Raw genomic sequence first — 13,129 nt, 5'->3', positions numbered from 1 at the left:
CCCCCAGGATATGGGTCCTGGGGGACTTATCGGAGCTTAACTGTCAGCCTATAAAACGCCAACTGCTGATCAAGGTTATGTTCTTGGCTAGGCTCCTGATCACTAGATTATGGTTTTCCCCTTCCGCTCCAGAGTGTAACAACTGGCTGGGCCTGGTCGAGAAAGTGAAAACCTATGAAAAGATTCTGTACAAACAAAGAGGATCTTACTTGAAGTGGAAAAAACTCTGGAAAGATTGGAATAGGGTTAATTAATCAGAACCTTTTTCCCCCCTAGGCTTTATGAAGGGTCTTCCTTTTTTTTTTTTTTCCCTTCCTGCAAAGTGGGGCTGGGTGGGGGGTTGGTGAAGTGAAATCAATGTCACTCAATAGAACTGACGGGCTTATGAATTTTATAATATTGCAAAGTAATATGGATATAAAGTTTTGTATTACAACAATAAAGTATTTTTAAAAAAAAAAAAAGAAACTACCCAATACTTTTTCATCACTTTTTATTTAAAAAAAAAAGTCGCACACACTTCAAATTGGTATCACTGAAAAGATCGTCCCACAAAAAATGAGCTCCATACACATAACTACAAAAAAGTTTTAGGGGTCAGAATATGGTTATAAAAAAATAAAATTTCCTCAAAGGTTTTTAAAAAAAATAATTCAGTATTAAAATGCACGAAAAATTATACAAGTGTGATATCTTTGTAACCGTCCTGACCTGGAGAATGAAGATAACAGGTCAATTTTACTGTATACAGTACAGGGTACAAAAAAAAAAAAAACCTTTATCAGAATTGCCTTTTTTCACCCAATTCTACCCTATTTGGAATTTTTTTCCCTGCTTCCTACTGCATTGTATGCAACCGTAAATGGTGCCATTAGAAAGTACAACTTGTCCTGCAAAAAAATAAGCCCTCAAAAGGCTATGTGAATGGAAAAATAAAAAAGTTAGGCCAAATAAAAGGCAGGGAGTGAAAAACTGGTTAAAATCTAGATGTGTCGGGCACATTCTGAGTTCATATTTGGAATGAGCTACTCTCAGTAGCAAATCATTGTTGCGCGGTGTGATGTGACTGCTGCAGTTGGGTAAACGGATTCGAGCTGGGAGAACTGGAGAGTGGCAGCGCAGAATCTTCCAGGTCAGGCATGCTCAACCTGCGGCCCTCCACCTGTTGTAAAACTACAACTCCCACAATGCCCTGCTGTGGGCTGATAGCTGCAGGCTGTCCAGGCATGCTGGGAGTTGTAGTTTTGCAACAGCTGGAGTGCTGCAGGTTGAGCATGCCTGTTCCAGGTAATTCATGATCACTTCTTTGTTGTACATCCACACTAACATGAACTCCCTATCATAAAACACTATGATGCAGTCAGTTTGGATCAGGGGAGCCATGGTAGGCCTGGGACATGTGGTCCAAACACGGACCATGTTTCCTGGGCCAGCTACAGTTGTGTGAATCGGCCTTTACATGTATATAAAAAAAAAAGAAGCTACAGCACTTCTTTAACCACCTCCCGTCTGCCCGTTGAGTATAAACATCCAGGAGGTGGATCTCTATCTCTGAATGGAGGTTTATGAACGTCCATTCAGAGATGGCAGCTGCACGCTAATTGTGCAGCTGCAGAGCGGGTTGCCCGCTGTCAGTAATGGCAGGGCAACCCAGAGAGAAGGCAGTGACAGTTCCCAGGTGTCCCTGCCTTCTAGATCGCTGTATACACAGCACTCATCGAGCGCTGTGTGTACAGATCAGGAGAGAGTGCAGGAGCTGTCGGGTCTTCTACAGACCTCGATCAGCCCTGCACTGAGGCTGTACAGTGTTGTATAGCGGGGGGGTATATTTCCCCTGTACCTGGGACTACTATGTCCAGTAACAGGAGAAATCAATAGTGAAAAAAAAAAAAAGTGACGTTAAATGTCCCCCAGAGGTCTTGTATGACCTTATAGGGGATGGAAAGTGTAAAAATAAAAAAAAGTATTACATGTAAAAAATAAATAAATAAGAAATTCCCCTAGTAAGGAATTAAAAAAAAATATATAAAAAATAGAAAAAATTAAATAGACATAATTGGTATTGCCGCGTCCAAGACGGTCGACTCTATAAATATCACATGATCCACCCAGTTTGATAAACACCGTTAAAAAAAATTATAAACTGTGTCAAAAAAAGCAATTTTCCATTTCATCCACAATGACGGCCCACATTGAGATTGACCCTTGACCTCTGTAGGGGCAGGAACACATAGAGAGTTTAAGAACCCCCCACCCCTCCACCTCCTCAGTGCTTTCCTGCCCCTACAGGGGCCAACACGTGGAGAGGATCCTCCTCAAGGAGGATTGCATCGTTATTTTTTTCCTTTGCAGGTTCTCCAGCTGGCCTCCCGCGGTATGGGCTAAGGCTGGCCAGCTTGGAGCATCGAGGACCCTCGTCTTGGCCTATGCTGAGGCCTGTGGTCCTCCCCCATACCTCTTGTACTTCCTTCCCTCCTTAGGGAAGCAGTCGGGGGTGCCGGCTTCGCGGGCGTTCTTCCTCCGGGCATGCTGTGCGCTTGTGACCGGCTGGGGGAGCAGGTGCGGCGCATGGAGCGCTCAGGAGGCAGGCCGGACGTCGCACGCATCCTCTCATAGGCTCGTGCGGCGCCGGCTCTTGCCGTCACTAGGGGCGCAGCTTGATGACGTCAGACGCCGGGAAATTTGAAAAAGGAAGTAGACCGCGGTTCCCTCCAGCTCTTGCCTGCTGCACCGCGATGTCTGAGACACCTGCTCCCCGCCAGGAAGGCCCTGATCCCACTGCTGCCAGTACCGTGAGTCCCCTTCTGGGGGGTATATATTTCAGTCTCTTGTCATTGAAATACTAATTGTGGCATATCTGGTTGCTTCCTCACTCCAGGGCAGCAAGGAGTCAAAACCAAAATCCAAACTCTTAAAATGCTGCGCTTGCTCTAAGCGTCTCCCTGAGAACTACAAAAAAAGGTTGTGCAAATCTTGCACATCGGAAATTTGAAAAGAAGAACAACCAGATATACTGTCTGAAATGAAATCTTTTATTGCGGACGAAATTAAGTCCTCTTTAGCCACCCTGACGGCCCCCGCTAGTACTCCCATCCCCTCCAAGAAACGCAAATTGTCCGCTATCTCCTCTTCCGAGGGCGAGGATGTTGAAGTGGCTTCCACCTCATCCGGACAATTTCCTAATGAGGAACCCTTGTCTGATGGGGAAATTCCGGACGAGGATAAAAAATATTTCTTCTCCGCTGATGAAATGGAGGAGCTGCTGAGAGCAGTCAGATCCACAATGGGTATCGAGGATACCCCTAAACCCCGTACGGTACAAGACGAAATGTTTGGGGGTCTTAGATCCAAATCCTCTATAGTTTTTCCCATTAATGAAAATATAAAGGAGATGATAATGGAAGAATGGTCAGACCCGGAGAAAAGATTAGGCGTTCCTAAAGAGTTCAGAAACAGGCTCTGCTTTGATCCGACTGAATGCAAACTTTACAATCAGACCCCTAAAGTGGATCTACAGGTGGCTAAGGTAGTAAAGAAGACCGCCCTACCCTTTGAAGACTCCTCACAGTTGAGCGATCCTATGGATAGAAAGGCGGATGGGCTCCTAAAAAATCAGCCATGTTTGGGGTCAAGACTAATATCGCTGCTACCTCCGTTGCCAGAGCAATGTATATATGGCTAGGGGAGTTGGACAAACACCTGAAAAATAAAACCCCAAGAGAAGAGATCAGAGATTCGCTCCCTCTTCTACGCTCCGCCACAGCATTTTTGGCCGATGCTTCTGCAGAGTCGATCCGTTTCTCAGCCAAGGATGCGGCTCTTTCTAATGCAGCCCGGCGGGCGTTATGGATGAAGGCCTGGTCCGGGGACAAGGCATCCAAGGCCAAACTTTGCTCCATCCCCTTTTCCGGGGAATTTGTCTTCGGTCCCACTCTGGATAAAATCCTAGAGGGGGCGGCAGACAAGAAAAAGGGGTTCCCAGAGGAGAAGGATTCTAAAAAGAAGCCCTTTCGTCAATTCCAGCCTCAGCAGAGATCCTACAGGGGGAAAGGGAAAACCGGCCGATGGAGCTATCCCAAAGGAGGGAGAGGAAGAGGCTTCATCCTCAATGCCCAAAATAGACCAAATAAACAGCAGTGACGCCAGAGTAGGGGGGGCGACTGATGGGTTTTCTATCTTCCTGGAAACAGGTAACTTCAAATCCCTGGGTTCTAAATGTAATCTCTCAGGGCTACAAGATAGAATTCTCATCAGTCCCCCCAAGAAGATTCTGCATCTCACCCCAGCGCAGGTCAGAACTTCCAAAAATTTGGCAGGGCATCTAGGACCTCTTGGACCTAGGGGTGATTCAGAAGGTCCCTATCCCAGAGGAAAGGAGAGGGTTTTATTCCAGCCTTTTTTTAGTAAAAAAAAAAAACAGACCAATCCTTTCGCACTATTATAAACCTAAAACCCCTAAACAAGTCCATTCTATACAGGAGGTTCAGGATGGAGACAATCCCATCCACGATTCCCCTGATCCAGAAGGGGGCATTCATGTCATCAATCGATCTAAAGAACGCCTACTACCACGTCCCCATTCATCATCTCTCTCAGAAGTATTTAAGATTTGCTATAAAGGGTCCAGACGGATCAATCCATCACTTTCAATACGTGGCCCTTCCCTTCGGTATCTCCTCGGCCCCCAGGGTCTTCACAAAGGTCGTAGTAGAGATGGTGGCCTATCTTCGTCAAGAGGGAGTTACAATCATCCCATATCTCGACGACTTCCTGATTCTGGGCAAGACAGAGTCCGAAAACCTCCGAACAACTCAAAGATTCTCGGCTGGATCATAAATCTAAAGAAATCCACCCTAATCCCATTCAGGAGAATAAGGTTCCTGAGTGTGGAACTGGACTCATCCCTGTTGAGAACTTTCCTCCCTCAGGACAAGGCCACGACTCTAACGGAAAAGATCCGAGCATTCCAGAGGACTCGCAGTTGCTCCATCCGGAAGGCCATGAGTCTCCTGGGAAGCCTAACCGCCTGCATCCCCTCGGTTGCTTGGTGCCAAAGCCACACAAGGGTGATCCAGAGTTGGATCCTAGGCATCTGGGACGGGAAGCAGGCAAGTCTGGACAAGACTTTCCGGATTCCACAGGCCGTAAAGACAGACCTAGACTGCTGGAAAGAAAGAGGAAGACTGCTTGGAGGCCTACAGTGGCAGAACCATCCGGCCGTTCAGGTTATCACGGATGCAAGCCTCGGAGGCTGGGGTGCAAAGATAGGAGATCATCTTCTACAGGGCTCCTGGCCAGCCGAGATAAGAGTCAGATCCTCAAACTACAGAGAGCTGTATGCGGTCCTGGAGGCGTTATTAAGGGGAGAGAGTCTTTTAAAAGGGCGACACCTAAGAGTAATGTCCGACAACACCACAACGGTGGCTTATCTGCGACATCAAGGAGGGACAAGGTCACGGCCTCTGGGTGCATTAGCAAGAAGAATCTTCTCCTGGGCAGAAGAGAACGTCTTATCTCTCTCCGCCATCCACCCAAGGGGCTGCGAAAATACGATAGCAGACTTCCTGAGCAGGAGGACGATAGATCCAGGAGAATGGTCTCTGAACAGGGATATCTTCCGGAAGATCTCGGAAAGATGGGGCCGTCCGGAGGTAGACTTGTTCGCCTCCAGAAAAAATGCGCAGGTGGAATGCTTCTGCTCCCTAAACCTAGAGGACAGACCCTGGGCAATCGATGCCCTATCTATACACTGGAATTGGAACCTGGCCTACGCCTTTCCCCCAATACCTCTTCTACCCCGGGTCATCCAGAAGCTCCTAGGGGAACCAACTACTCTGATCCTAATAGCCCCTTCATGGCCAAAGAGGAGTTGGTTCTCCACTCTAAAACAGCTATCACTGGAGGATCCATGGGAGATCCCTTTCCAGAGGGACGTTCTAGTCGAGGGCCCTCTACTTCATCCAGACCCCGGGATATTCAAACTGTCAGTCTGGATCCTGAGAGCGAGACATTAAGAAACAGGGGTCTTTCAGAAAAAGTGATACTTACCCTAAGGGCCAGTAGGAAAAAGGTGACGTCTGCCATCTACCTAAAGATCTGGAAGAGATACTGTTCCTGGTTAGGAGTGGAGTGCCCAGACACCTCCTCCCCTCCCATCAATAGGATCTTGGACTTTCTGCAGTGCGGCGTGGAATTGGGCCCAAGACCTAGTACCCTGAAAGTCCAGGTTTCTGCTCTCAGCTCCTTTTATGACTGCAGCCTAGCTAGCCACAGATGTATCAGGAGGTTCTTTAGAGCGGTTTCAAGATTGAGACCCTCTCTGAAATCCAGGGCTCCTACTTGGGACCTTAACATCGTCCTAGAAGGCCTAACAAAACCTCCCTTTGTACCGTTATCAGAAATCTCTTTAAAACACCTTTCATTAAAAACTGCCTTTTTGATTGCTATCACCTCAGCCAGACGTATTGGAGAGATCCAGGCCCTTTCTTGTAGGGAACCCTACCTCCAGATCACCAAAGATCACATCCGTTTAACTCTCGATCCAGGTTTTCTCCCAAAAGTAGTCTCCCCCTTTCATCGGGAACAGGAGATCTTCCTACCTTCCATCCCCAGATCTGAATCTTCAGGGTCTAGCGTTAATTTACATATCTTAGATGTCAGGGATACAGTGATCCAGTACCTGGATTCTACCAAAGATTTTAGGGTTGATGGCAATCTCCTTGTTCAAAGTAAGGGAAAGAAACTAGCTAGGTCTTCCATAGCCAGATGGATGAGATCCACCATTGAATGTTGTTACAGGATCCAGAATAAACCCAGTCCTGATAATGTTAAGGCCCACTCTACTAGGGCCACTGCCTCCTCTTGGGCTGAGAAAGGAGGAGTCTCGCTGGACCAGATTTGCAAGGCTGCAACCTGGTCAAGCGCCAATACCTTCGTAAAACATTACCGTCTTAATCTTCCGGATTCGAATGAAACTCTTTTCGGCCGGAGGGTTTTACAGGCGTTATCCCCACCCTCTTAGTTATCTGTTATATCTCAATGTGGGCCGTCATGGTGGATGAAATGGAAAAACCGCAATTAGACTTACCGGTAATTCCGTTTCCTTGAATCCACCATGACGGCCCATACTATTCCCCTTCCCTAATAAAAAAAAAAAAAAAAAAAAAAAAAAGCAGATATATACTTACGAATATATCTTTTCATATATACGTACTTTAGGATAAATAGGAGTTTAAGGGTATGAATTAATATCCTTTTACTTTTGTTCCACCTTTTCGGGTAATTGTAAAGCACTGAGGAGGTGGAGGGGTGGGGGGTTCTTAAACTCTATGTGTTCCTGCCCCTACAGAGGTCAAGGGTCAATCTCAATGTGGGATGTCATGGTGGATTCAAGGAAACTGAATTACCGGTAAGTCTAATTGCGTTTTTTTTGTCACCTTACATCACAAAAAGTGCAACACCAAGTGATCAAAAAGGCGTATGTCCCAAAAAATGGTACCAATAAAACCGTCACCTCATCCCACAAAAAAGGAGTCCCTACATAAGAAAATCGCTCAAAAAAACCCAAAAACTATAGCTCTCAGAACATGGACACTTTAAAACATCATTTTTTTTGTTTCAAAAATGCTATTGTGTTAAAGTAAAAAAAAAAAAAAAAGTATACATATTAGGTATCGCCGCATCCGTAACAACCAGCTCTATAAAAAATATCACATGACCTAACCCCTTGGGTGAACACCGTAAAAAAAATAAAAACTGTGCCAAAAAAGCCATTTTTTTTGGTCACCTAACATCACAAAGTGTAACACCAAGCGATCAAAAAGGCGTATGCCCCCCAAAATAGTACCAAACTCTCACCTCATCCCGCTAAAAATGAGACTCTAACTAAGACAATCGGTCAAAAAACAAACAAAAAACTATGGCCCTCAGACTATGGAAACACTAAAACATCATTTTTTTTTATTTAAAAAATGCTATTATTGTGTAAAGCTTAAATAAATAAGAAAAAGTATATATATTAGGTATCGCCACGTCTGTAACGATCTGCTCTATAAAAATGTCACATGACCTAACCCCTCAGATGAACGCTATAAAAATAAAAAACTGCTAAAACAACACATTTTTTGGTCACCTTGCCCCATAAAGTGTTATAATGAATGATTAAAAAATTTTGTACCCAAAAATGGTACAAATAAAAACGTCAACTCTTCCTGCAAAAAAAAGGCCCCTGCACAAGACGATCGGCAAAAAATAAAACAAATATGGTGTTCAGAATATGGAGACACAAAAACATAATTTTTCTTTCAAAAATGCTTTATAATGTAAAACTGAAACAAAGAAAGTAGACATATTTGATATAATTGCGTCCGTAGCAACCTGCTCTATAAAAATAGCACATGATCTACCCTGTCAGATGAATGTTGTAAAAAATAAAAACAGCAATTTTTTGGTTACCTTGCCTCACAAAAAATGTAATATAGAGCAATTAAAAATCATATGTACCCCAAAATAGTACCAATAAAACTGGCACCTTATCCCCTAGTTTCCAAAATGGGGTAACTTTTTGGGAGTTTCTACTGTAAGGGTGCATCAGGGGGGCTACAAATGGGACATGGCATCTAAAAACCAGTTCAGCAAAATCGGCCCGGATGTGAAGTGGTTAAGCAGTCGTAGACATGACATTTGAACCAGCAAGAAATACTACCACAAACCTTCAAGGCATGCAGTTTTCAAATAACAATGTCTGCAAAGTTTTCGCAGATAAGGCCTCTTTCAGACAAGCGTCTCCTGTGTGGAAATCATGCTCCATGTGTGAGCGTGATTTCCTATTATGGACACTGCTAGTTTCGCAGGAGAGCACAACATTATAATGATATTTCATGCTGTGTGTCTCTGCATGACCTGCATCTACAAAATTATACTGACTTTGTCAGTATAATTCTGTAGAAGTAGGGTCATGCTCATCTGAAAGAGGCCTGAGACTAATATTACACGAGCAGATCATGCAGGCGATTGTTGGGAAGGAAGCTTTCCTGCACGGCAATCGACTGCTCGCTAGCGGAGGAGACTGCTGCTATTACATGCAATGATGTCCTCCTCAGTGTGGGGAGGAGCGATCACTAATGCCATCGCTCACCCCCCCACCGAATCACTGTTTGCCGGCGGCAGATTAGACAGCACGATCTGCCGTTGGAAAACCTGTTGAAAGATTCCAGTTACCTGATTAATGAGCATTTGCCCATTCATCTGGTAATTGGCGCCAGTATTGCACAGCCAGATCATCGCTAACGAGCATTCGTATGAAGCTTGTTAGCAATGATCTGAAAGATTATCTGCCCGTGTAATATAAGCTTAAAAGGGTTGTCTCATCATGTACAATGGGGGCATATCGCTAGGATATGCCCCCATTGTCTTATAGGTGTGGGTCCCACCGCTGAGACCCTCACCTATATCGAGAACGGAGCCCTGCAAGGTGGTGGCTGGAGGACCACCACCAAGCCGGCTCCCAATAGAAGTGAATAGGAGCGTACCACGCATGCGGGGCCCCTGCTCCCATTCATTTCTATGGGGCCAACAGAAATCACCGAGCCAGCGCTCGGCTATTTTCGCAGGCCCCACAGAAAATTAATGGAGGGCGGCTGCGCAGTGCCCTTGCAGGGCTCCGTTCTCGATATAGATGTGGGTCCCAGCGGTGGGACCCGCACCAATAGGACAATTGGGGCATATCCTAGCGATATGCCCCCATTGTCCATGATGAGACAACCCCTTTAAGATTGCTGTTTATCTCCAAAAAACGCAAATGTTATCGCGAAGGGTTTTAGCTTTGCACTACTAGGTGCTCTGAACCCTTATAACTATACAAACCATACAAAGGCGTAACATTCATTTGGAAACTTGCATCTAAATTTTAAAACTCCCCACCCTGAGGGACCTGTAAAGTGAAGCATACTTACCTGCTCTCCAGCACTCTATTCTGGCTCCTAGGGTCCAACGCTGTCTTCTCTGGACATCCAGTATGGATGTGCTGCTGCAGCAACCAATGACTGTCTGGAAGTCTAGAGAAGACAATGGTGGACCCGAGAAGCATGTAAGTATACTTCCGCCCCCCAGGGTGGGGCATTTAAAAAATAATAATATGGGGTTGTCTGATGAAAGATAATGGGAGAAGTAGGACAGTCTCTGGCTGCCTTACCCCTGGGGTCGCCTCTTGATTACGTGTGCCCATTGCACTAAAGGGTTGCCACGCTGTCAGCCTGTCCCTGTTTGTGCGCAGTAGCTCCCAGGCCCTCTCATGTCGCCCTGACCTACTTCTGTGTCGGTCTCTCCTGACTGGGCCTCTTCCCTGTCCCAAGCCATAGGAAATCCTGTCCGACTCTCCCAATCTATGGCAGAGTCGATGCTCCGACTGCCTGCCCCAAATTGCGACCACCTCTGCCCTCCCAGGGACCTTTCCACTGATGGGGCACACTGCTAGTTCCCGCAGATGACCTCTGGTTGTCACAACTATGTCTCGCTCCTCCTCGGCAGCCTCGGGTCTCTCCCAGGACAGGTCTGAGGCTGGCGACAAATCCTTCCCTGCCATTCCATCCGTTGCCTCGGGGGACACCTCTGCTCCGATTCTCTCTTGGAAACAGAGCATCAGGCGGTCTTCCATCGTACAGATTCTCTCTGGGTGATTAAAGACAAATGTCCACTGAAGAACCTCTCCTCTCCAGGGTTGGTATCCCCTCTAGTGGACCTTCAGATGGCGCTCCCCTGGCTACACACAGGTAAGTCAGCCCGCCACATGGTTAGCATGCCGGCACACCTACGTGGTGTCCCAGGTACGTACGCCTTCCCCTTAACAGGGGGGTACTTGTACCACTGCCAAATACTGTACCCAGCACTGCAGCTATTTCACTGTACCAGGGGCTATATTTAACACACCCTCCTAGTCGGAGAGTGTTCCCGCCAGGCGCTGTAGCCAAAACAGCCATTCTGGTGCTAGCGTGTGACACGCAACCATATATACAGAGGGAGCCCTGGTTCACCAGAGTGAGTGCCTGTAGCCATTACAGTACACTACACCTGCCTGGTTCTATGGTGTTTCATCTCCAGGGGCTGTAGCCATTACACTGGTTCTAATGTGAACCAAGCAGCTACATTGCTCCCTTCATAGATAGAGTAACTGTACCATCTTCAGACACTGTAGTCATTAAACGTGTCTGGTTCTCTGGTGCTCCATCTCCATAGGCTGTAGTCATTACACTTGTCTGGTTCTCTGGTGCTCCATCTCCAGAGACTGTAGCCATTTCTTATGCCTGGTTCTTGTGTGCACCATGCAGCCACATTGCTCCCTTTAGAGGTAGAGTACCTGTACCATCTCCAGATTTGCTGTAGCCATTACACCTCTCTGGTTCTATTATGCACCATGCGGCCCTATTTCTCCCTTACCAGGCGAGGTATAGAGGCCATCTTCTAATGCGGTAGCCATTACACTTCTCTGGTTCTAGTGCGTACCACGCAGGCATCGCTCCCCTTTGAAGTGGAGTTCCTGTGCCATCTCCAGATGTTGTACTCTTTACACCTGTCTGGTTTTAAGTCTGCACTACACAGCCATATTTCTCCCTTATTAGGTAGAGTACCTGTACGGCCTCCATATACTGTAGCATCCAATGCTGTAGCTATGTTTCACTCTCATGATAAGCGGAGTATTTGCAGTATCTCCAAGAGCTATGCCCTATTGGTACAATCTGCGGCCCATACAGCTCCTGCATTACTTGTTGTATCCCTCCCTTCCCTGGCTCTGATCTGTGATACGCAATCATGTGCCCCCGTCCCTTCTTCACGTGAAGTTATGTTTCTATCTCCTGATGCTGTATTTATCACGCTTTTCTGCTTCTAGCATACATATCATACCTGGTATCCATAGGTCTCCCCCCTTCCTGGCCAGAGTAGAGTTGCTTTGTTAGTTTCAGGATATCGCTTCCCACCTTTGGTGGAGCTGGGTGTTTCCCTTTGTTCCTTCTTGCAGGCCTTGTTTCCCAGGCACCTGTCCTTGGGATCCCGACAGTCTCCCATATTTTTATTTTTGTTTTGGAACCATTTCATGCTAGGGTCTCTCCTGGTCCTGTTGGGTCACATGGTTCTTCTGCACCTGTGCACTCTTCTTTTTGCATGAGATTTCAATCCCACCCTCAAGGACTGCTTTAGGACGTCCCATGGTGCTGTGTTCCCTAATGCCATTAACAAGAGAATTGGATTTTTGTACTTACCATAAAATCCGTTTCTTGTTCAATGCATTGGGGGACACAGATCCCACCCTTTGTTTTCACTTATTTTCCTGTCACCGGGCTGCTGTTCTCTTTTCCTTTCCCGGTCCAGGAAATGTTGGTTCTTCACTTTTGTTTCTCTCTCCTACTGCTATTGATACAAACTGAATAGCCTAGTGCTGTGGAGAGGGTATAGCCCACCTGGGAGGAGCCAACCTTTTTGATGTCTGTTGCCTCCTAGTGGTAGCTGGGCATATACCCGTGGTGCTGTGTCCCCCAATGCATTGAATGAGAAACAGATTTTACGGTAAGTACAAATTATTATTTTTTTATAAATCTCCATAATTGAAATGAATACTAACATTAGAAGAGCACTGCAACCCATAAATAATAGGAATTTTTGTTCTTACCTGTAAAATCCTTTTCTCGCTGAGTTCATTGGGGGACACAGGAGACCATGGGTATAGCTGTTGTCACTAGGAGGCAACACTAGACAAAAAAAAGTGCTAGCTCCTCCTTTCAGCTATATCCCTCCTGCAGACACTCAGCTAATCAGTTAGTACAAAAGCAGTTGGAGCAGCCAGAAGTCAACAGAAACCAATTTTATGAAAGAGAGCTGGAGATAGGTCAGAACCAAGAACACCACCGGAAAGAACCAGAAATATACTTACAGGGTGGGAGCTGTGTCCCCCCCCCAATCAACTCAGCGAGAAAAGGATTTTTAAAGTAAGCACAAAAAATCCTATTTTCTTGCTTGTATCACTGGGGGACACAGGAGACCATGAGACGTTAAAGAGCAGTACCATGGAGAGGGAATAAAAGACTAGAACAAATGTAAGGCCGGTCCCGCACAGAAATGTGGGGAAAGGATGCACAGA

The sequence above is a fragment of the Bufo gargarizans genome, chromosome 1, assembly GCF_014858855.1.
Source record: "Bufo gargarizans isolate SCDJY-AF-19 chromosome 1, ASM1485885v1, whole genome shotgun sequence".
Classification (NCBI taxonomy): domain Eukaryota; kingdom Metazoa; phylum Chordata; class Amphibia; order Anura; family Bufonidae; genus Bufo; species Bufo gargarizans.
This window is presented reverse-complemented; position numbering follows the sequence as displayed.